The sequence below is a fragment of the Carcharodon carcharias genome, chromosome 13 (genome assembly GCF_017639515.1).
Source record: "Carcharodon carcharias isolate sCarCar2 chromosome 13, sCarCar2.pri, whole genome shotgun sequence".
Classification (NCBI taxonomy): domain Eukaryota; kingdom Metazoa; phylum Chordata; class Chondrichthyes; order Lamniformes; family Lamnidae; genus Carcharodon; species Carcharodon carcharias.
This window is the reverse complement of record NC_054479.1, coordinates 29,151,159-29,173,329: the sequence shown is the minus strand read 5'-3', so window position 1 is coordinate 29,173,329 and position 22,171 is coordinate 29,151,159. Positions and strand designations below refer to the sequence as shown.

Here is a 22,171-nt window from a genome sequence, read left to right as displayed (position 1 = left end):
CTTTTTGCCTCTCGGGGCCATGTCTTCTTTGTAGCTGTCGTGGGCTAGAAGCGCTGAGATGTGTACAAGCGGCTGGACTTTAAATATGGTGCCCGGTGTGCTGAAGTGGCGAGGTGATGGCTTGGCAGGTGAATGAGAGCCCGCCCACCTTGGAATCAACGTGTTTCTCGGGAAAGCATAATTAATGCAGTGGGTTTGGGACAATATGGCATGAAAAGCCGCCATTGCAGCCGGCGGGTAAAATGTCATTTTAACCCCCCCTCCGCTACCGCACTTATTGCGAATCTGGGATGATTCCAGCCAAAATCTGGATTGGAACGGCACGCTAGGTTACAGGAAATTAATCAACAGAGCAACGGGAGAATATTTAACGATAAACAACTTAACAGATTTACAAATGACACCGAACATCAGATTTTCATGAAATAGGTTATACTATCATCGGTTGCAACAGAGGGAGTAGAAAATAGTTCTAACTTATTTGTCAGGAATTGAATTAGGAAAATTGAAATGAAATGTCAGAGAAGCAGGATCAGAATAATTTAGGTCATTGAATAATTGTGCCACAGTAAAGTATCTAATTTGTTAGATGATTAAAGCATGTAATTAGTTAAGGTTGTGTGCACAATATAATAGACTAGAACATTTGACTTTAGTTTTTCGTAGGCAAGTAAATATTGTTAATAATAAATTCCGTGTATATTTAATTGTAGCGGTCAATCATTAATAAACAATGCTTAATAGAACAATGTAATCAATGAACTATTTAGTCATTTAGCTTCAAGGTTAATACAACCAGTTAATTTTACGAACAATCCATTAATGTTTTGTATCATTATAAGATAAAATGAGACAAATATGTTGACTATGTTAAGTAAGAAAGAGGTAAACAAGAACTGTTGAGCAAGACTAGAAGAGTGAAATGGTTAGGTCATGCCAGATGATGTGAAGAGATATGAGGAATGTTGCATTCTATTAACTAGTAATGTATTGGCTTGTGAGCAATTGGATGATAAATCACTCGTGTCTAAGGGGATAAGTAACTGTTATGTGTGGTGATTTGTACTAATGCCTTTGAAAGGAATACTCAAACAATAACAATTCTTAAATCAGCTAGCTGGAGGTAAGTAAAAACAGATTGAGGAATTGCTTTTTTATTTTTTTTTATTTCTAGAAGTAGAAGGTGATTGCTGTTCGGAATGCACTGTGCAGAAGGATGTTGGACATAGCTGTGAGGACCAAAAGGACTAATGCAACTTGTGTATGATAATAGAGCATGTTACAGTGAGAATATTGTGATAGACATAGCATGTGTGCCACATGCCTGGAGGCCTGTATCTTGTAAGGCAATGGAATGGGTTCCAGTGGGAAAGAACAATATAGATTGAGATTTGTTAACGGTAGACCTGAATGCCGAAGTGACAATGAGCAGACCGCTGAATAGCTGAGTGAGGAAGATGGCAAGCCCTGTAGTATCTACAGTCAGCTTGATCAACTGACTGTCCCTATAGGGAAGTACTAAGCCTGCCAACAACAACACCAAAATTGGAATCTTTGGAATATTGCCATCTGGGGAAGTCAAAGGCAAAGGGCCAAGTGCAATTGCTTTAGGGTAACGCATTTGAGAACTATTCCAGATAATGCACCTGCCCATGCATCAAAAATTGGGCAGAGAGATGCAGACCATAGCAACACCAAACCCAAACCCAAACAAACATATAAGTTTCGAAGCACATTGACTGGCAATTAGATAGTTAATCCTCTCCCGCCTGAAAGTTTTCAAGTATTATGACACTTATCTTCTCACAGGCAGGACAGCATGTATAAGTAAAGAGTTAATAATTTGTAGAAGTCGAAATATGAATTATCAGTAGCAATTGATTTTTTTTGTATACTCTTGCTCTCCTTTGCCTTTTCACATTGGAAATCAAAATGAAGTCTGCTGTTGAAGTTAAGCATAGTTCGAGGACAGGGAAGTGGTTGGACCCAGCAGACACAGAGGGAAGAAGCAGGTGAAAGTTGATGAAAAGAGGGGAGTAGAATGTGAGGCAAAAAGGAGGAAGGAAAGCAGAGGAGGGATGGTTGAAAAGGGAAGAAAGGGGTGAGCAAGGGTGACAAGAGGAGAGAAAGAGGAGAATATAGGAAGGGCCTTGGAGAAGGGGTAGATGGAGGGGAAAGTTAAAAAGGAGTGGGAACAGCAAGAAAAGGAGGGAGAGGATGAGTGAGGGAGTGCAGGAGTGGATGGGAAGCCATAGTTACTAAGCTACATCTGCAGATGTTGGGGATCTTTCCCTCTTTCATGTATAGAATTTCATCTCAGCTGAGGTGGGTGTGTAGTATAAAAGGTTAATGTTACATATGTAAAATGAATGTTATTCTTTCACAGAATGTGGGCTTTGCTGACTAGGCCAGCATTCATTGCCCATCCCTAGTTGCCCTTGAGAAGGTGCTGGTGAGCTGCCTTCTTGAACTGCTGCAGTCCATGTGGTGTAGGTATATCCATAGTGCTGCTAGGAAGGGAGTTCCAGGATCTTGATCCAGCAAAAGTGAAGGAAAAGCAATATATTTTCAAGTCAGGATGGTGAGTGGCTTGGAGGGGAATTTCCAGGTGGTGGTGCTCCCATCTATCTGCTGCCCTTGTCGTTCTAGATGGTAGTGGTCATGGGTTTGGAAGGTGCTGTCTTGGTGAATTCCTGCAGTGCATCTTGTAGATGGCACACACTGCTGCTACTGTGCATCGGTGGTGGAGGGAGTGCAAGTTTGTCGATGTGGTGCCAATCAAGTGGGCTGCTTTGTCTTGGATGGTGTCAAGCTTCTTGAGAGCTGTGGGAGCTGCACTCATTCAGGCAAGTGGGGAGTATTCCATCACATTCCTGGCTTGTGCCTTGTAGATGGTGGACAGGCTTTGGGGAGTCGGGAGGTGAGTTACTTGTTGCAGGATTCCTAGCCTCTGACCTGCTCTTGTAGCCACAGTATTTATATGGCTAGTCCAGTTCAGGTTCTGGTCAATGGTAACCCCCAGGATGTTGATAGTGGGGGATTCAGTGCTGGGAATGCCATTGAATGTCAAGGGCCAATGGTTAGATTTTCTCTGGTTGGAGATGGTCATTGTCTCGCACTTGTGTTGCATGAATATTACTTGCCACTTGTCGGCTCAAGTCTGGATATTGTCCAGATCTTGCTGTATTTGGACATGGACTGCTTCAGACTCCTCAGATACTGCATATATAGTCCACGATGTCAGTGACATAGGATCACATGCTAACAGAGCATGGAGAGAGAAATAGGAATAAAGAAACATAGGACTCAGGAGCAGGAGTAGACCTTTGAGCCCTTCCAGCCTATCTGCCATTTAATAATATCATGGCTGATCTCAACTCCACTGTCCTATCTGCCCCCCATAGCTCTTGACTCCCTTGTCTATCAGAAATCTGTCTAACTCTGCCTTGAACAAATTCAATAATCCAGCCTCCACTGCTTTCTGGAGAAGAGAATTCCACATACTAATGACCCTATGAGGGAATATATTTGTTCTCATCCCCGTCTTAAAAGGGAAACCTCTTATTCTTAAACTGTGCCCCATAGTTCTAGACTTTTCTCTTGGAGGTAGACAGTTTTTCAACATTTGGTGCTTCTTCAGTGGTTGGAGGACATGATGGCAGAGGGGTTCTCTTTCAGCAGGTCAGTTGGGGTGGCGGACGGGGGCAGGGTAAGAATAAGAAACAGGAGCATGAGTAGGCTTTCTGACCCCTTGACCTTGCTGCTCCATTTAGTAACATAACTGCTGATCCTTGACCTCAATTCCACCTTCCTGCCCGATCTCCATATACTTTGATTCTCCTAGTGCCCAAAAATCTATTGGTCTATGTTGATTATGCTCAACGGCTGATTATCTACAGCTCTCTGAAAAGATTCACAACCCTCTGAGACAAGAAATTTCTCATCTCATTCTGAAATGACCAACCCCTGAACATGAAACAATGCCCCCTAGTTCTAGATTCTCCAGCTAGGGGAAACAACATTCCAGGTTGACTCCAGTTAAGAATTAACATTCTTCAATTTGACACAAAGGGAAATCTGAGATATTGAAACTCACACAAGCAATTTTTAGGCTTAGTAATGTCCTTCATTTTGATTTTTCAGCACTAAAAAAGCTGATCTTAAGAGGGTTCAACAATGCGCGCGTGCACACACACACACACACACACACACACAAACAAACACACCTATAACATACTTTCATTGATGTACTATCCAGCATTCATGCATAATTGCTTGGTGGTGGATTGACCTTTGCTTCAACTTTCACAAAAGGCAACTATAGAAAAACATGTTTTGTTGTTGATCATAAGCTTTGCTGCTGCCAGGTCTGGGCTGACTATGGAGTCTAGAGTTGCTTCTTGGGTGGCAGGGGAGTGTGCTCGGCGTGAGCTTAGATGTCAGGTTTGTTGCTCTAGGGCTGAATAAGGGTTTTTTTTTCAAACTGAGATCTAAATAAATGTGTAAATTATATATATCATTCCACCTTTTTAAGGTATTATTTCACTTGACAGCAAATTGAGTTGAGGATATTTAAAGAATGTGCTTCCAATTTCTTTTCCTTGTGAAAATTTGGCTAAGATAGTCATGAATTATAATTTTTTTTGTGGTTTTAAGTACAAGTTAGGTGAGAATATGGATTAAAGATCATTCAAATGAAGGGCCAATTGAAAAGCTTATCATTGCAAGCTACTTTGAATTGATTGGAAGGGTAAGAGAATACAATAAGTTTGTCACATAATGTTATTCGTCTCATTTAGTGGTTTACATAAAGTTACCTTTGGGGTCACGTAGAGATGCAAAACCCTCAGAATTCTGTGATTACTCACTGTTTGCAATATATCACGTTCAAGTGGACTAATAGTTGGGAAAAAGTCACTTTACAAGTTTTTCAGTTTTAGTGTTTTCTGAAAACTATCTTAAAAGGTGATTGTTTTTTGTATAGAACTGAGAATTAAATAACCTTGAAGATAACATTTGGGTAGTACTGTAGTGAACATATCAGAAGGTACTGAACTTTGGTCTAAATAAGATCATCTGTTAGGAACTAGCACTTTACAAATTTTTTCTTGTCAATTTTCCCCTTTCCTGACTTTTGTCAAGGTGCTTGTTGTCATCTGGTACCTCAGCAGGTGGTCATTTTATGTGAATCTTGACTGCGAGTGGCATCATGGGATTAACCGATAAGGGCATTGCAATGGAGCCCAATCCTGTCCTTTCAACAAGTGTTCTTACAACAGTACTTACAGAAAGTGATCATATAATATTAATGAGCTGCTTTTGGCGGTTGTAATGACCACAAAACTGGCAACTTTCTCTGTCAGTACAATTGTGAAACTGACAGTAACTTTTGACATCGGTACCTGCTCAGTTAAAGGTGAAAATCCTAGATGTTTCTGTCAGGGATTACCTGCTCCTCAGTAGGGTGTACTGATGAGCTCCCCACAATCTTTAGAAAACCCTTGAACTGGTTTACTCTTTTATCCTTTTATGCTGCAAAATATCTAAAAATCGTCCAAGAAAGTTACTGGTGTTGACTGAGAAGTTAACTTAATTTTTAGCAGTATACTAAATTTATGGCTACTGCTGAACAACCTCTCTGGCCCTGAAAAACTGACTTTATATTTGTAGAATGTCAAATTTCTACATTAGGGTAAAAATTCCATGTTTTAATGTAATAAAATTATTTTTTAAAAAAGGTTTGTTTATGATATTTCAATTCCTACCTTAATTCCATGTATTTGTCTAATCTTTAGTATGTCCGCAATAAATGTAATAAAAATGAATGATCATCAGTGCATTCTATTTCCTTGTTTGATGTCTCTGGGAATTCTTCAAGGTGATTAGAAGCTTAATCTGTGTAATGACATCACTGTTGTTGGAGGTACTCTAGACTTCAAACCAGAATCAAACTAATGTCAGGAAAATTGAAATCTGCATCACTGATATTGCTGGGTCTTTTTGGGCAGCTTTCTTTGAAGTCATTGATGAGCACAGTCACTTTGCCATTGATTACACAATCCAGCCCCATGATTTTTCCCTTCCTAACCAATGCCATTGTCAAAACAATTATGATTATCAACATACCCTTCTCTCCAAATCACGTTGTACCTTCCTCCTCTTCCCTTTTCAGTTGTTGCGAGTATCTGGTTCATGGTTCATGTGTTTAGCATATACCTTTTAGTTTTAGAATATAACTTTAGTTTTAAGATCTAAAGTTTAACTGCAAAAATGGGTTAAATTCAATTAAAGCAAGCTTGAAGCCTATTACAGTTAAAAGGGTAAGGCCATGTTGCCTTAAGAGGTGAACAGCTAGAAAGGTAAAATCATAAAACAGATGGGCTTACTTAGCTAAATAGCTAAAGATCTGATGTCTGCTGTGCTTGTAGAAAGTGCAGTCGAGGAGGATGTTTTTGTTTTGGGACTTAGAGTTAAATTACTTTAAAAACATTCAGTGAACCCTGAAAGGTTGTACCATCCATTTATTTCATCAGATCAAAGAAGGAAATGTAAATGAGGGATAATTAATCTAAAGGTCAGCCCAGAGTAGGCTATGTTGTCATGGAGGTGGGTGGTGCTTAGGAAGGCTTTGTGGTTTCAATTTATCTGAGTGTTTGCTGAGACAGGTTTTTGCAATTTGCAATTTGGACCTTGTGTAGTTTGCAGCTCACCAACAGAAGATAGCCAAAGGAGTTAACAGTTAGATAGACCTGCACCAGAAGCAGAGTAAAACCCTGGAACGTGGATGAAGCGTAATCTCAGTTTGAATTTTGTGAGGGAACAGTGCCTCAAAGATTACCTAGTTTGAAGCTCTTAGGAGAATCTACAGTGGGCCTCACTGGGGAAAACAACAATTTATACAGTATTTGAAAAGAGTGCTCACAGTGTGGTGCATTTACATGTACTAGAAGCTACATATATTAATACACAGGGCCCTGTTCTTTGCAGACAGAAAGAACATATACCCACATTGCGCCTGTTTCAGCTAAACAAAATAAGTGACAGCCATTCACTGACTCATCCTCAGGGAATGCCTTGACCAATCAGGGTCAAGCTGCGTGGTTTAAATTTCAAACAATACTTGGCAATTAACTGTCAGTCACCATCACTGGTACATTCTCCATGACAACGCCTCTACCAATCCGAGTCCACTTGCCAACCAATCGGCACTCTCTTCACATACAGTATAAATTGTTGTTTTCCCCTTATATTGGTCTTCTTGCAAAGAGTCTTGATGAGTGCAAGATGAAAAGCTGTGACACATCTCTTTTTTCAGCAATACTCAAGTTCTGTACCACCAAACTACTGTTTATAATAGAACTTTTGGGAGAAGTAAGAAGTAAGCCTAAATGCAAGCATACATAGTTATGAACCATATTGTTAATATTGGTTATTTTGTTTAAATCTTCTATATACAATAAAGTTTGTGTTTTCTAAAAGAAAGTGAAATCTTTTGGCATAGCTCTGTTGGTCAAAATGAGGTGTTCAGATTTCTTTCTAAACGACAACAGTCCCTAACTGGAGCATAACACCGTTTATGTTGGGACTCTTTTCATACTTCCTTCAGTTCATGTTGGCATTCCTCTCTTAACCTAAATTATAAAGACTGCAACTAATTCCCTTCATATAACATGGACTTATAAACAGATCTGTTCTTGAATTGTCAATTCTTTCAGTGCAATTGGCCAGCTTTGTTAGTCTTCTTGGGAGGCATGTACACAAAAGCAAAGTACTGCAGATGCTGGAAATCTAAAATGAATAAAAAGCTGGAACTATTCAGGTCTGGCAGCATCTGTGGACTGAAAAATAGAGTTAACCTTTCAAGTTGATGACCTTTCATCATCATGGTGAGCAATGCTCCATCTGCTGAAAGGTCACAGTCCCAAAACATTAACTCTGTTTGTCTCCGTCAGGCCTATTGAGTATTGCCAGCATTTCCTGTTCTTAATATTGGGAGGCATTTATGTTAATTTAATGTATGATTTCATCTATGGTATTTAATCTATTTTTTCTTTATTCTTTCATGGGATGTGGGTGTCGCTGGTGAGCCAGCATTTGTTGCCCAACCCTAACTGCCTTTCAACTGAGTGGCTTTCTTATCCATTTCAGAAGGCAGTTAAGAGTCAGCGCATTGTTGTGGGTCTGGAGTCACATGTGGGCCTGACCGTGTAAGGACGGCAGATCTCCATTCCTAAAGAACATTTATCCATCGCATTCCACTTAATGATGCACAACAGGGTTATAGTCATAGCTGCTTGAAAGTTAACATCTTTTGGGGTTGTTGGGTCGTCTTTAATTTATTTTCCCAAAAAAAATGCAATGCACCATTCCCTCTGCAAGTTCAAATAATTCCCGAAAAAGAACCTGCTGGAAATAATGAAATGCACAGGCGAGTCTGCCTGGAGGGGCAGGCCGCCAGATCACTCAGCATCTACAGCAGAACCCAAAGCAGGAGGCACTAGCTCCACTACCTGCGGCTCTCCTCCGTCACCCGTGCAGGTCCCGCGGCCGGCCAATCGGCCGGTGGTGGGGTGGGGGGCGGGGTTTCTGGTCCCCCGCCCACCCCCCCCCCCCCCCCCCCTCCCGGACCCCGGACCCCGGACCCCGGAAAGGCCGCGAGCAGCGCACGTTGTGGTGAAAATGGGTTGGTGAGGTTGAACTGTCGCCATCGCAACCCCTCTTCCTTTGGGCTGCGATATGATGATTGCGCGAATGGAGCCGATTAATACTGAGCGCTTGACGCTGTAATAACACAACAATAATAAAACGGGTGAGTCCCTCGGAGCGAGCCAGTGAGGACAGGTAAAGGACATCACCTTGTGCAGAAACACTCTCACCAGCTGTGTTATGGTTTGTATATGATGCCTTGGTTTGTATATGGTGCCATGGCTTGTATGTTTCCCCCATTTTTTTTAGGGTTGTATTTTTTTTTTACAGCAATGACATCCTCCTTTTCTGGTGCTTATTTATATGTGTGTGACCCGCCGGCTCCATTCTCAACATTGTGTGGAATGGAGCTGCAGTTTCTCCATGCATCCACTAGTACCTGTGTTTGCTAATGATGGATCTACAAGCAACTGTGCTGATTCAGCAGCTGTGATCTTTCACTCTTCAATAACTATTGAATGAAGGACCAAAAATTGAGAATCATGCATATCTAGTATTGTCACAAGTTGAATGATATTACCAGTTGGCATTAAAATCTATGTTCAGAATGGGAATGTTCTGCTCATGACTAGGTAGTGTGGTGTTGTTTTAGAATTTAAGGCTAGATTAATGTTTTCTAATCTGGCATTAGCTAATGGAGAACTCTGTTTAATATCTAAAAATCTGAATTAAGTAACCTAAGAGGGGAATTTATGGAGCTTACAAGGATGGGAAGTATGACTTGCAGAGTGGGATGTGAAATTTTGATTTCCTGACAGTGGGTTTAGATGCACCGATAAAATCAGCACTGTGTTTGTGGTATACTGAGCATTTCGCTGCTCTGTGGTGGGTTCATACTTGTAATGCATTTGTATGCCATGAATACTCGCCAAAGTGAAATAATTTTCAATAAAATTCCTACTTTTAAGATAAATCAGCAGAGCACAAGACTCTCATGGCATCAGTTCACGATTGTTTAAAGGTGGTGTGCACCTGTCGGCTTTGTGCAGTTGCGTGTAAGATCAAAGATTTTCCTTGTTGAACTCTATGGCACGTGGAAGGAGAGGAGGAGAGTGGTGGCTTGCATAGAGGCACGGGACTGGCAAGGGTGAATTAATGGTGAGGGGTGTTGTAGAGTGGGGTCGGGAGCATGGAGGATTGGAAGAGGGATCTGGGGAGGATAGAGGGTGGGGTTGGGTCATGGAGGAGTGAAGTGGGAAGGGCCTGGCATCCTGGGTATGGTGAGCTCATAAATAGCAGCGAGAGTAGGCTATTTGGCCCATTGAGTCTGTGCTGCCGTTGAATAAGATCATAGCTGATCTTCTGTGGCCTTAATTCCACCTTCCTGTAAGCCCACCATTATCCTTGACTCCTATGTAGATCAAAAATCTGAATATAGCCTTGAATATTTTCAATGACTCAACCTCCATTGCTCCCTGTGGAAGAGATTTCCAAAGACTAATGGCCCTTGGAGAAGGTACAATACCCACTGGCTCCATCTCCCTCTCTGACAACTGTCCAGGGCTGACCCAGACCAATTACAACTTTGGTGCCATATTTGAGTTTTCAACCACATCTGCACTTTCTACCTCATAACATCGTCCCAGTCCACCTTGCCTCTGCTCATCTGCTGCTGAAATGCTTTTCCATTCCTTTGCTCTCTCTAGGCTTGACTGTTCTAATTTGTTTCTAGCCATCCTGCCTGACTCTATCCTCTATAAACTTGATGTCATCCAACATTCTGCTGCCTGTGTCCTTACTAGTGTTAAGTCCCATTCTCTCATCACCCCTGCATCTGTGGTGCAGTTTGAACAATGACTCAAGTTGTTGAGAAGTGTCCACTGAGTGAACTTGAAGGTGGGCTTAAGGAACTCCAGCTAGCCAGTGAGAAGACTATTACTTGGCTCTGTGACTATGCATACTCTAAATAAATAAATAAACCACCCTTGTGCTATCTGTCCTACGTTGGCTCCTGGTCATGCAACACCTCAATTTTAACATTCTCAGCTTTGTTTTCAAATCCCTCTGTGGTCTCAGCCTTCACTATCTCTGTAATGTCCTCCAGCAACCCTCTGAAATATTTGTGCTCATTTAATTCTGACTTCGTGTGCATCCCTGATTTGGTGGCCATGCCTTCAGCTGCCGAGGCCTGAAGCTCTGAAATTCCCTTCTGAAACTTTGCACTCTTTTCCCTCTTCAAGATGCTTCTTAAAAACTGTTTATTTGAACAAGCTTTTGCTCATCTATCTTAATATTTCCCCATGTGGTTCAGCCTCTAATTTTGCTTTATAACACTTCTGTGAAGCATCTTGGAATGTTTTATTATATAATAAGCATTATATGTACAAGTTGTTGTAGTTGTTGAGACAAAGGAGCCTGTCGCTGATTATTCCAACCCAGATTATTTAGAATACAAAAAGAGATAATTGGGGATTTTGGGAGGGCATAGTTTTTTAAAAAAAAGCATCATATCCTCAAAACAGGAGCTAGTTTGTAAGGTTTAACATAGCCACAGTGGAAGTATTTCAACTCTGACTTTGTGAAATGGATAAATATGCCCAACTATCCATCAATGTGTAGTGACGTAATACAGGGCTGCAGGGGCATCACGTACCAAACAAGCAGGACCAGGCAACCATGGGCAGCTGTTCACGTGCCAGTGTTTGACTTCTGGTCACCTTCGCTGTGTGTCGTGTCCACGCTGTTGTAGCATGTTACAGGTCAAGTTACTCTTTAGGAATTTCTAGGTCCAGAATATACAAATCTCCAAAGGGAAAGGAACCAGAAATGGTTTTGGTGGGGGGAGGGGTGATGGGAACAGTCAGTCAAGGTAAGAAACTGAGTGGCCTGAAGGGTACATTTAGTACTGTCCAAATGTGTGTTTATCTCATTGTGTTGGCTGAAGAGTCCATACAGAGCTTGAGTTTACCTACAGCATTTCAATTATCCCTGCTGAGATTGCTCTTGGACAATGTCCTTTACAATGCGTAGAAGGGAGGGCCAGCTGAGCCTGAGAGTTCAAACATCTGCCCTAGAGTGATGAGTACAATACTGGACACTAACACGAACATTCAATAAAGAGTGAATGCAAAAATGTAATACCCACAATAAAGGAAATGCCCCAACTCCTCTGTAACCATCAATGTGTGCCAACCATGAGGCAGGGCAGTACATTTAGCACTATAATGATGAATAAAGAGAAATCAACATGATGTTTACAAGTGAAATTTAATTTTGAAAATCAGTCACGCCAGCTTTATGCTTTCAAGTCTTGTGTTAATAGCAATGTAGTTGGGCTGGAATGTTGTGGCCATGGTGCACAGCCTCCCTGTTTGAGCAAGAGACTCTTTAATCAGCTGCCCATAGATGCAGCATTGTCAGCTGATGGCGGGTTTCACCAATGAAAAGCTTCCCCAACCACTAAATCAAATGTGTTTTGTATGCACACTCCTCCCACTTTTAATTATAATTATGTGGGAAAAGGCAAAAAGTGAGAAAGCGTAAGCATAGCATGCTGTTGACAAAATCCAGTCTAAGTATAAGCACAAGACTGATATTTCTCTTAGTGAGAAAACACATACAATAGTTTTGGTTGTATCCTCTGATGTAGGCAGGTGGAAATATATTGGAAAGATGCGAACAACAAGTCAAATTGCATAGAAAGGCACTATGGGGATTTGGTGGTGCAAGGAAATCCCAAGGTGGCTCGCTGTGTTCATGAGTTACACTGCACAATGTGGAGTCTGGAACCTTACTTTCCCCCTTTTAACTATCCTGTGTTTTCTTTGTGGATTTACTGTGTCCATACACAAGTGCTAACTTGTCAGAAAAAATGTGCAGAAACAATGAAAATAAAGATGTTTTGAGCTAAGAATATATATTTTTTTAACTTGGACTAAAACCTCACTCAGTATAATCCTTTTTTTGAAACGAGAGAGAACTGGTTGGGCTGAATGGCCTGGTTCTGTGTTGTATGTCTTTTGTAACAAAAAGGAACAGTTTATAAAAGAAAAATACAAACTGAAAATGTATGGTCATGAGCAAGGTTTCCTGTTGTTTTCCATTATTGTTTGTTGCTTCACTTTCTGCTTCTTGATTTTCAGGTAATGGTTTTGATATCTTAATTCAAAACTGTTTCAAAGTAAAACTTTCCCTTCAGTGTTTTTTTTAATGAGTGGATATATATATATTTTTTATTTGACCCACCAGGTCTTCAAATTTTATTGAGCTTTGTACTTGCAGGTTTCCTTTGCAATGCATTGTGCTCCTACATCTTTTTATTTCTGATCACTTCTGTAAAGGGTTTCCAGGAATCCTGGGGCTAACTTAACAATGTGTTGCTGTAACATACCATTCATGGAGAGTCTTTGAATTTGATTTTCTCCTCTTCATTATGGTGGAGAAATGCACTTTTGGAGGATCCAGAGAATGAAGTTTTTTTTATAAAGTTTGATTCTTTAAATGCACAATAGAGAGTCATCCTTAGCTTTTTCTTTTTTTCTTCTGTATTCTTCGAAATGTGAGCAAGGGTTTCCCTCATTCAGAGTTCAGAATTAATTTTTGGTTCCTCTAAATTGCAGCTTATTGAAGTTATTTGTATGCTGAAATGGTCAAAATTGTGCAGCCTTTTTAGTATGTTATTCTTTAATTGTCTATAACTGTTATACTCAAGAACTCAAGAAAAAGGAGCAGGAGTAGACCATACATCTGGCCTACTCTGCCATTCAGTACAATTCTTGGCTGATCTACGGCTTCAACTCCATTTTCTTGCCTGGTCCCCATATCCCTTGATTCCCTGAGAGACCAAAAATCTGTCTATCCCAGCCTCAAATGTATTCATTGATGGGGCATAACCCTCTGGGGTAGAGAATTTCTAAGATTCACAACCCTTTGAGTGAAGTAATTTTTCTTAATCTAAGTCTTAAATAATTAGCCCCTTATCCTGAGACTGTGCCTCCATGTTTTAGACTCCCCAACAGACGAAACAATCTCTCAGCATCCACCCTATCAAGCCCCCTCAGAATTTTGTCGGTTTCAATGAGATTGTGCCTCATTCATCTTAACTCTGGAGAACATAAGCCTAATTTATTTAGCTTCTCAGTGAGGAGGTGATGGCATAGTGGCATTGTCGCTGGACTGGTAATCCAGAGATGCAGGGTAAGGATCTGGAGACCTGGGTCCGAATTTCACCATGCCAGATGATGGAATTTGAATTAAATAAATGAACATCTGGAGTTAAAAGTCTAATAATGACCATGAAACTTTTGTCAATTGTTGTAAAAACCCATCTAGTTCACTAATGTCCTTTAGGGAATGAAATATGAATCCATAGCAATGTGGCTGAAATGGTCTCGCAAGACACTGAGTTGTGTCAAACCACTAGAAAGTCAATAAGGAATGAAACCAGGTATACCATGCGGCATTAATCTAGGCACTGGAAACGACAACGGCAAACTCAGCCCTGCCCACCCTAACAGTCCATATAAATATCTGGGGGCTTGTACCAAAATTTGAAGAGCTGTCTCACAGGTTAGTCAAAAAACAGCCTAAATTAGTCATACTCACGGAATCATACCTTACAGATAATGCCCCAGACACCATTATCACCATCCCTGGGTATGCCCTGTCCCACCAGCAGGTGGTGAGGGAGCCAACAGGAGGGAAGAGCATACTTGAGCTCATCCTCACCAACCTGCCTGCCACAGATGCATCAGTCCATGACAGTATTGGTAGGGATGACCACCTTGTGGAGATGAAGTCCCGTCTTCACATTGAGGATACCTTCCGTCGTATTATGTTGCACTATCACTGAGATATTGTGATAGATTTCAAATAGATCTAACAGCTCAAGACTGGGCAACCATGAGGTGCTGTGAGCCATCAGCAGCAGCAGAATTGTACTCAATCACAATCTGTAACCTCATGGCTCAGCATATTCTCTCTCTCTCTCTCTCTCTCTCTCTCTCTCTCTCTCTCTCTCTCTCTCTCTCTCTCTCTTCCCCCCACCCCCCCACCCCACCCAAGCCATTAGCACCAAGCGAGGGAATCAGCCCTGGTTCAATGAAGAGTGCAGGAGAGCATGCCAGGAAAAGCACCAGGCATACCTAAAAATGAGGTATCAACCTGGTGAAGCTACAGCACAGGATTACTTGCATGCCAACCAGCATAAGCAGCAAGTGATAGACAAGGTTAAGCGATTCCACAACCAACAGGTCAGGCCTAAGCTCTGCAGTCCTGCCACATCCAGTTTTGAATGGTGGTGGATAATTAAACAACTCACTGGAGGAGGAGGCCCCACAAATATCCCTGTCCTCAATGATGGGGGAGCCCAGCACATCAGTGTAAAAAAAAAAAAGGCTGAAGCATTTGCAACAATCTTTAGCCAGAAGTGTTGAGTGGATGATCCATCTCAGCCTCCTCTGGAGGTCCCCAGCATCACAGATGCCAGTCTTCAGCCAATTCGATTCAGACCACGTGAAATCAAGAAATGGCTGAAGGCACTGGATACTGCAAAAGCTATGGGCCCTGACAACATTCTGACAATAGTACTGAAGACTTGTGCTCCAGAACTTGCTGTGCTCCTACCAAGCTGTCCAGTACAGCTACAGCACTGACATTTACCCAGCAATGTGTGTAATTGCCCAGATATGTCCTGTACACAAAAAGCAGTACAAATCCAACCCGGCCAATTACTGTCCATCAGTCTACTTCCAGTCATCAGTAAAGTGATGGAAGCAGTCAGCAACAGTGCTATCAAGTGGCACTTGCTTAGCAATAACCTGTTCACTGATGCTCAGTTTGGGTTCTGCCAGGCCCACTCAGCTCCTGACCTCATTACAGCCTTGGTTCAAATATGGACAAAAGAGCTGAACTCCTGAGGTGAGAGTGACTTTCCTTGACATAAAGGCAGCATTTGACCGAGTGTGGCATCAATGAGCTCAAGCAAGACTGGAGTTGATGGGAATTGGGGGTGGTGGGGGGACATTTGATGGAATTACCATTGCTGAATTCCCTACTATTAACATCCTTCATTGACCAGAAACTGAACTAGACTAGCCACATAAATACTGTGGCTACAAGAGCAGCTCAGAGGCTAGGAACCTTGAGGTGTGTAACTCGCCTCCTGAATCCTAAAGTCTGTCCACTACAAGGCACAAGTCAGGAGTATGATGGAATACACTTGCCTGGATGAGTGCATCTCCAACAAAACTCAAGAAGCTCAACACCATCTAGGACAAAGCAGCCCACTTGATTTGCACCCCATCCACAAACATTCACACCCTCCACCACTGAGGCACAGGGACAGCAGTGTGTACCATCTACAAGATGAACTGCAGGAGCTCACAAGGCTCCTTTGGCAGCACCTTTCAAACCCAAGACTGTTACCACCTGGAAGGACAAGGACACTAGATACATGGGAACATGTCCTGGAAGTACCCCTCCAAGCCACACACCATCCTGCATAGGAAATATACCACTGTTCCTTCACTGTTACTGGGTCAAAATCCTGGAACTCCCTCTCTAACAACACAGTGGGTGTACCTACAGCACACGAACTGTAGTAGTTTAAGAAGGCAGTCCACCACCACCTTCTCGAGGGCAATTAGGGATGGGCAATAAATGCTGGCCAAGCCAACAATGCCCATAATCCCATGAATGAATTTTAAAAAATCATAGGACAACACCCTCATTCCAGGGACCAATCTGGTGAACCACACCCAATACAAATGTACCCTTTCTTAAATGTGGAAATCAGAACAGCATAGTGTATTCCAGATGTGGTCTCTCCAAAACCCTGTATAACTCTGGCAAGACTTATTTATTCTTGTACTTGCAATAAAGGGAAACATGCCATTTGCCTTCTTAATTCTTTGCTATACCAGCAGGTTAACTTTCTGCGGCCCTTGTACAAACACACCCAATTCTCTTTGAACATCAACACTCTGCTTTTCTATTCTTACGACCAAAGTGAAGAACTTTCAGTTCCTCGCATTTTACTCCATCTGCCTTCTTGTTGCCCACTCACTTAACCTGTCAATCTCTTTGCAGTCTTTGTATCCTCTTCACAGCTTACTTTCCCACCTAGCTTGGTAATATCAGCAAACTAAGTTTTGAATTGTGGTTACTTGTATCGTCATCACAATTTGGCACCTGCTGATGATGTAACTTTTTTTATTCGTTCATGGGAGGTGGGTATCGCTGGCTAGGCCAGCATTTATTGCCCATCGCTAATTGTCCTTGTTCAGAGGGCATTTACGTGTTAACCACATTACTGTGGGTTAGGAGTCACATTTAGGCCAGACCAAGTAAGATTTCCTTCCCTAAAGGACATTAGTGAACCAAGTGAGTTTTTACAGCAATCAGCAATGGTTTCGTGGTCGTCATCAGACTTTTAATTCCAGATTTTTTTAATTGAATTCAAATTTCACAATCTGCCATGGTGGGATTGGAATCCGGGTCCCCAGAACATTACCCTGGATCACTGGAATACTAGTCCAGTGACAATAGCACTATGCCCAGTAATAATGGGCGACTTCAATTTACATATAGACTGTGTAAATCTAATTGGCACTAACGCTTGGAGATGAATTCCTGGAATGTTTGTGAGATGTGTTTCTGGAGCAGTGTGTTGAAGAATCAACCAGGGATCAGGATATATTAGATTTAACATTATGTAATGAGAAAGGGCTAATTATTAACCTTGCTGTTAACAAGCCTTTAGGAAATAGTCACCATACGATGATCGAATTTTGCATTAAATTTGAAGTGATGTAGTTCGTTCTGAAGTTGGGGTCTTAAATCTGAACAAAGGAATCTATGAAGGTATGAGGGGCAAGTTGGCTATGATGGATTGGGAAATACAACAAAAAAATTTGATGGTAGACAGGCAATGGCTAATATTTAAAGAAGTATTAAATGGTCTACAACAAAATATACATTCCTCTAAGACACAAAAACCCAACAGGAAAGGTGAATCAACCATGGCTAACAAAAGAAGTTAAAGATTGCATTAGATCAAAGGAAGTGGCTTATAAGGTTGCCAGAAAAAGTAGTTAGCACGAGGATTGGGAGCAATTTAGAATCCAGCAAAAGAGAAGCAAGAAAGTGGTAAAGAAAGGGAAAACAGAATGTGAATGCAAGCTAGCAAGAAACACAAAGGCAGACTGTAAAAGCTTCTTCAGATATGCGAAAGGGAAAAAATTGGCGAGGACAACTGTGGGTCCATTACCCATTACAGGCAGAGACAGGAGAAATGAAAATGTCGATTAGGGAAATGGCAGAGAAACTAAACAATTACTTTGTGTCTGTCTTCATGGAGGAAGGTACACAAAATCCCCAGGAAATATTAAGGAACCAAGGAGCGTGTGAAAACTAGGAACTGAAAGAAATTAGTATTAATGAAGAGGTAGTACTCAAAAAATTAATTGGATTGGAGGTTAATAAATCCCCTGGACCTAATGAGCTACATTCCAGAATGTTGAAGGAGGTGGTTGTAGAGATAGCGGATGCTTTGTGGTATCTTTCAAAATTCTGTGGATTCTGGAAAGGTTCCTGCAGACTGGAAAGTAGCAAATGTAACCTCACTATTGAAGAAGGGAAGGAGAGAGAAAATGGAGAACTAAAGATTTGTTAGTTTGATGTCAATAGTAGGAAAAATATTAAAATTTATTATAACGGTTGAAATAGACACTTGGAAACTAATGATATGATTGGGCACAGTTGACATGGATTTATGAAAGAGAAATCATGTGTGACAAACCTGTTGGAGTTTTTTGTGAATGTTACTTGTGACATAGATAAAGGAGAATCAGTTGAAGTATTTGGATTTTCAGAAGGCTTTTGATAAAGTCCCACACAAGAGGTTAGTAAACAAAATTAGAGCACTTGGGATTGGGGGTAATACATTGGAATGGATTGAGAATTTGTTAATGGACAGAAACCAGAGAGCAGTAATAAAAGGATTATTCTCAGGATGGTAGGCTGTTATTGGCTGGGTACCACAAGGATCAGTGATGGGGCCGCAGCTGTTCACAATCTACATCAGTGATTTGCATGTAATGTAATATTTCCAAATTTGCTGATGACACAACACTAGGTGGAAATGTAAGTTGTGAGGGGGATACAAGGAGGCTTCAAGGGGACTTGGACAGGCCAAGTGTATGGGCAAGAATATGGCAGATGAAATGTAATGTGAATACGTGTGAAGTTTTCCACTTTGGTAGGAAAAACAGAAAGGCAGAGTATTTCTTAAATGGGGAGAGATTGGAAGTGTTGATATCCAAAGAGACCTGTGGGTGCTTGTTCGTGAGTCACTAACATTAGTATGCAGTTGCACCAAGCAATTAGGAAGGCTGATGGTATATTGGCCTTAATCGCAAGGGGATTTGAGTATAGGAGTATATTGTCTGGCTGCAATTGTATAGAGCCCTGGTGAGACCGCACCTGGAGTATTGTTTACAGTTTTATTCTCCTAATCTAAGGAAGGATATACTTGTCATAGAGGGAGTGCAACAAAGACTAATCCATGGGATGGCGGGATTGTCTTATGAGGAGATTGAGGAATTTGGGTCTGTTTTCCCTAAAGTTTCAAAGAATGAGGAGTGATCTCATTAAAACTTACAAAATTCCAACAGGGCGTGACAGGGCAGATGTGGATAGGATGTTTCTCCTGGCTGGTGAATCTAGAACCAGGGGACACAGTCTCAGAATAAGGGAGAGACCATTTAGGACTGAGATGAGGAGGAATTTCTTAGCTCAGAGGGTGGTGAATCTTTGAAGTTCTCTACCTCAGAGGGCTGTGGAAGCTCAGTTATTGAGCATGCTCAAGACAGAAATCGATAGATTGCTGGATACTAATGACATCAAGGGATGCGAGGATAGTGAGGGAAAGTGGCATTGAGGTAGATGATCAGCCATGATCAAATTGAATGGCGGAGCAGGCTCAATGGACTGAATGGCTCCTACTCCTATGTTCCTATAATATTTCAATATCATATATTATTTATCTATCTGTCCACCTATATGTTCATTAAAGGTCATCAATTTGTAGGAGCAGGAGTAGACCATTTGGCCCCTTGAGTCTGCTCTGCCATTCAATAAGATCATGACTGATGTACCTCAGATCCACTTTCCTGCCCTATTCCCTTAACCCTTTATTCCCTTTGTGTACAAAAATCTATCAATGTCAGTCACGAATTCAGTCAATGACTTGAATCACTGTGTTCTGTGAAAGTCTGACAGTAATATTGCCTCAACATTTCAGTTGAGTACTGAATCCACCTCCCAAAAATTTGCAGCTTCAGTAGAAAATCATCTAATTGGACATAAATTGTGAGAAATATGATTGATAAGCCAAAGATAATTGGTTTAGGACTTTAAATTATGATCTGTAGCAAGCCATGTTGTTAATTCATTATTTGAGTCATGTATTAATTTCAGCCTATAAATGTTATGCTGGCATCCATTGCAGTACTGGGGGAGCGCTGCAGTGCCGGATGTGCCATTTTTCTGGTGAAGTGTTAAACTAAGGCCCTGTCTGCCCTTTTGGCTGGATGTAAGAGACCCCATAATACTTGGCATACTTGAAGGTGTGGCAAACAGTGAGGATATCAATCGACTGCTGGCCTATGTCTAATTGCAACATAGGCAGACAAGTGGCAGATGGAATTTAATACAGAGAAGTGCATTTTGGCAGAAGCAGCAGGGAGAGGCAGTATAGACTTAATGGCACAATTCTAAAGAGTGTGCAGGGACAGATGGATCTAGGGATACATATGCACAGATCTTTGAAGGTGGCAGGACACATTGAGAGCAGTTAGCAAAGCATTTGGGATCTTGGGGCTCATAAATGTATGTATTGGGTACAAAAGTAGGGAAGTTATGCTGAACCTTGAGGAAGCTCTGTTTAGGCCACATTGGAGTGTTGCATCCAGTTCTGGTTACCATACTTTACGAAGGATGTGAAGCTGCTTGAGAGAGTGCAGAGATTTACCAGAACGGCTCCAAGGATGAGGGAACTTAGCTAAAGCTACTAATTTAGTTAGGTTGGAGAAGCTGGGGTTGTTCTCCTTGGAGCAACGGCGGTTGAGGTGAAATTTGACGGAGGTGCGCAAGATTATGACAAGTTAAAAAAGGTAGACAAAGAAAAACTGTCCCCATTAGCTGATAATGCAATGACTAGGCAATACAGATTTAAGATTTTGGATAAGAGATGCAGGGGAATGTAAGGACAAACTGTTTAGGCTGTGTGGTAATGACCTGGAACTCAGTAGCTACAGAAGTGATAGAAACAGAGATGATCAAATGATTTTGAAAAGAAATTGGATGGGCATTTGAGGGAAATAAACTTGCAGGGCTGCAGGGATAGAGTGGCGAAACAGAATTGACTGGATTGCTCCATAGAGAGTTGCCATGGAATCGATGTGCTGAATGGCTTCCTCTCGGGGGTCTTGATGACTGACTTTTTCAAGGAAGAGCAAGGGAGTTCTCCCTGGTATCCTGACCAATTTTTATCCTTCCAATTATCATCACTAAAACAGGTTACCTGGTCATTGTCACATCGCTCTTTGTGGGACCATACTGTGTTCTAATTGGCTGTTGCATTTCCTATGTTGTAATAGTGGGTACACTTTAAAAAGTACTTATTTAGCTGTATAACACTAAGGAATGACCTGAGTCTGTGAAAGGCATTATATAAATGCAAGTTTCTCCATTTTATCTTTTGGATCCCAAAACAATAGATAAACATTTGTTTATGTAATAAATCATAGGTGTCTGCAAATTGGACCTGGATTGGACTTTACTTTTGTTCATGTAAGCACATCTTTTTTTCATTCATGGGATGTTGGTGTCGCTGCTAGGCCAGCATTTATTGCTCATCCCTAATTGCCCTTGAAAGCAGTGGTGAGTTGCCTTCTTAAGCCACTGCAGTCTGTGTTATAGGTACACCCACAGTGCTATTAGGAAGGGAGTTCCAGGATTTTGACCCAGTGACAGTGGAACGGCAATATATTTCCAAGTCAGGATCCTCTGTGGCTTCGAGGCGAACTTCCAGGTGGTGGCGTTCCCATGCGTCTGCTGCCCTTTGTCCTTCTGGATGGTAGTGGTCGTGGGTTTGGAAGGTGCTGTCCAAGGAGCCTTGGTGAGCTCCTGCATTGCATCTTGTAGGTGGTACACACTGCTGCTATTGTGCGTCGGTGGTGGAGGGAGTGCATGTTTGTGGATGGGATGCCAATCAAGCAGGCCCTGGACAATGCTGAGCTTCTAGAGTGTTGTTGGAGCAGCACTCATCCAGGCAAGTGGAGAGTATTCCATCACACTCCTGACTTGTGCCTTGTAGATGGTGGACAGGCTTTGAGGAGTCAGGAGATGAGTTACTCGCCACAGGATTCCTAGCTTCTGATCTGTTCTTGTAGCCACAGTAGTTATATGGCTAGTCCAGTTCAGTTTTTGGTCAATGGTAAGCCCCAGGAGATTAGTGGGAGAT

The 22,171-nt window shown here is 41.6% G+C and overlaps 1 protein-coding gene across 1 annotated transcript in view; it reads left to right on the top strand.

Moving 5' to 3' along the window:
* The first annotated feature begins 8,680 nt into the window (after window positions 1-8,680).
* The window catches only part of LOC121286224 (ABC transporter B family member 1-like), a 196,929-nt gene continuing 183,438 nt past the window's right edge, over window positions 8,681-22,171 (top strand). The window contains exon 1 of the mRNA XM_041203246.1: window positions 8,681-8,809. The gene's annotated coding sequence lies outside the window, so the exon portion shown is untranslated. The remainder of the gene's footprint in view (window positions 8,810-22,171) is intronic.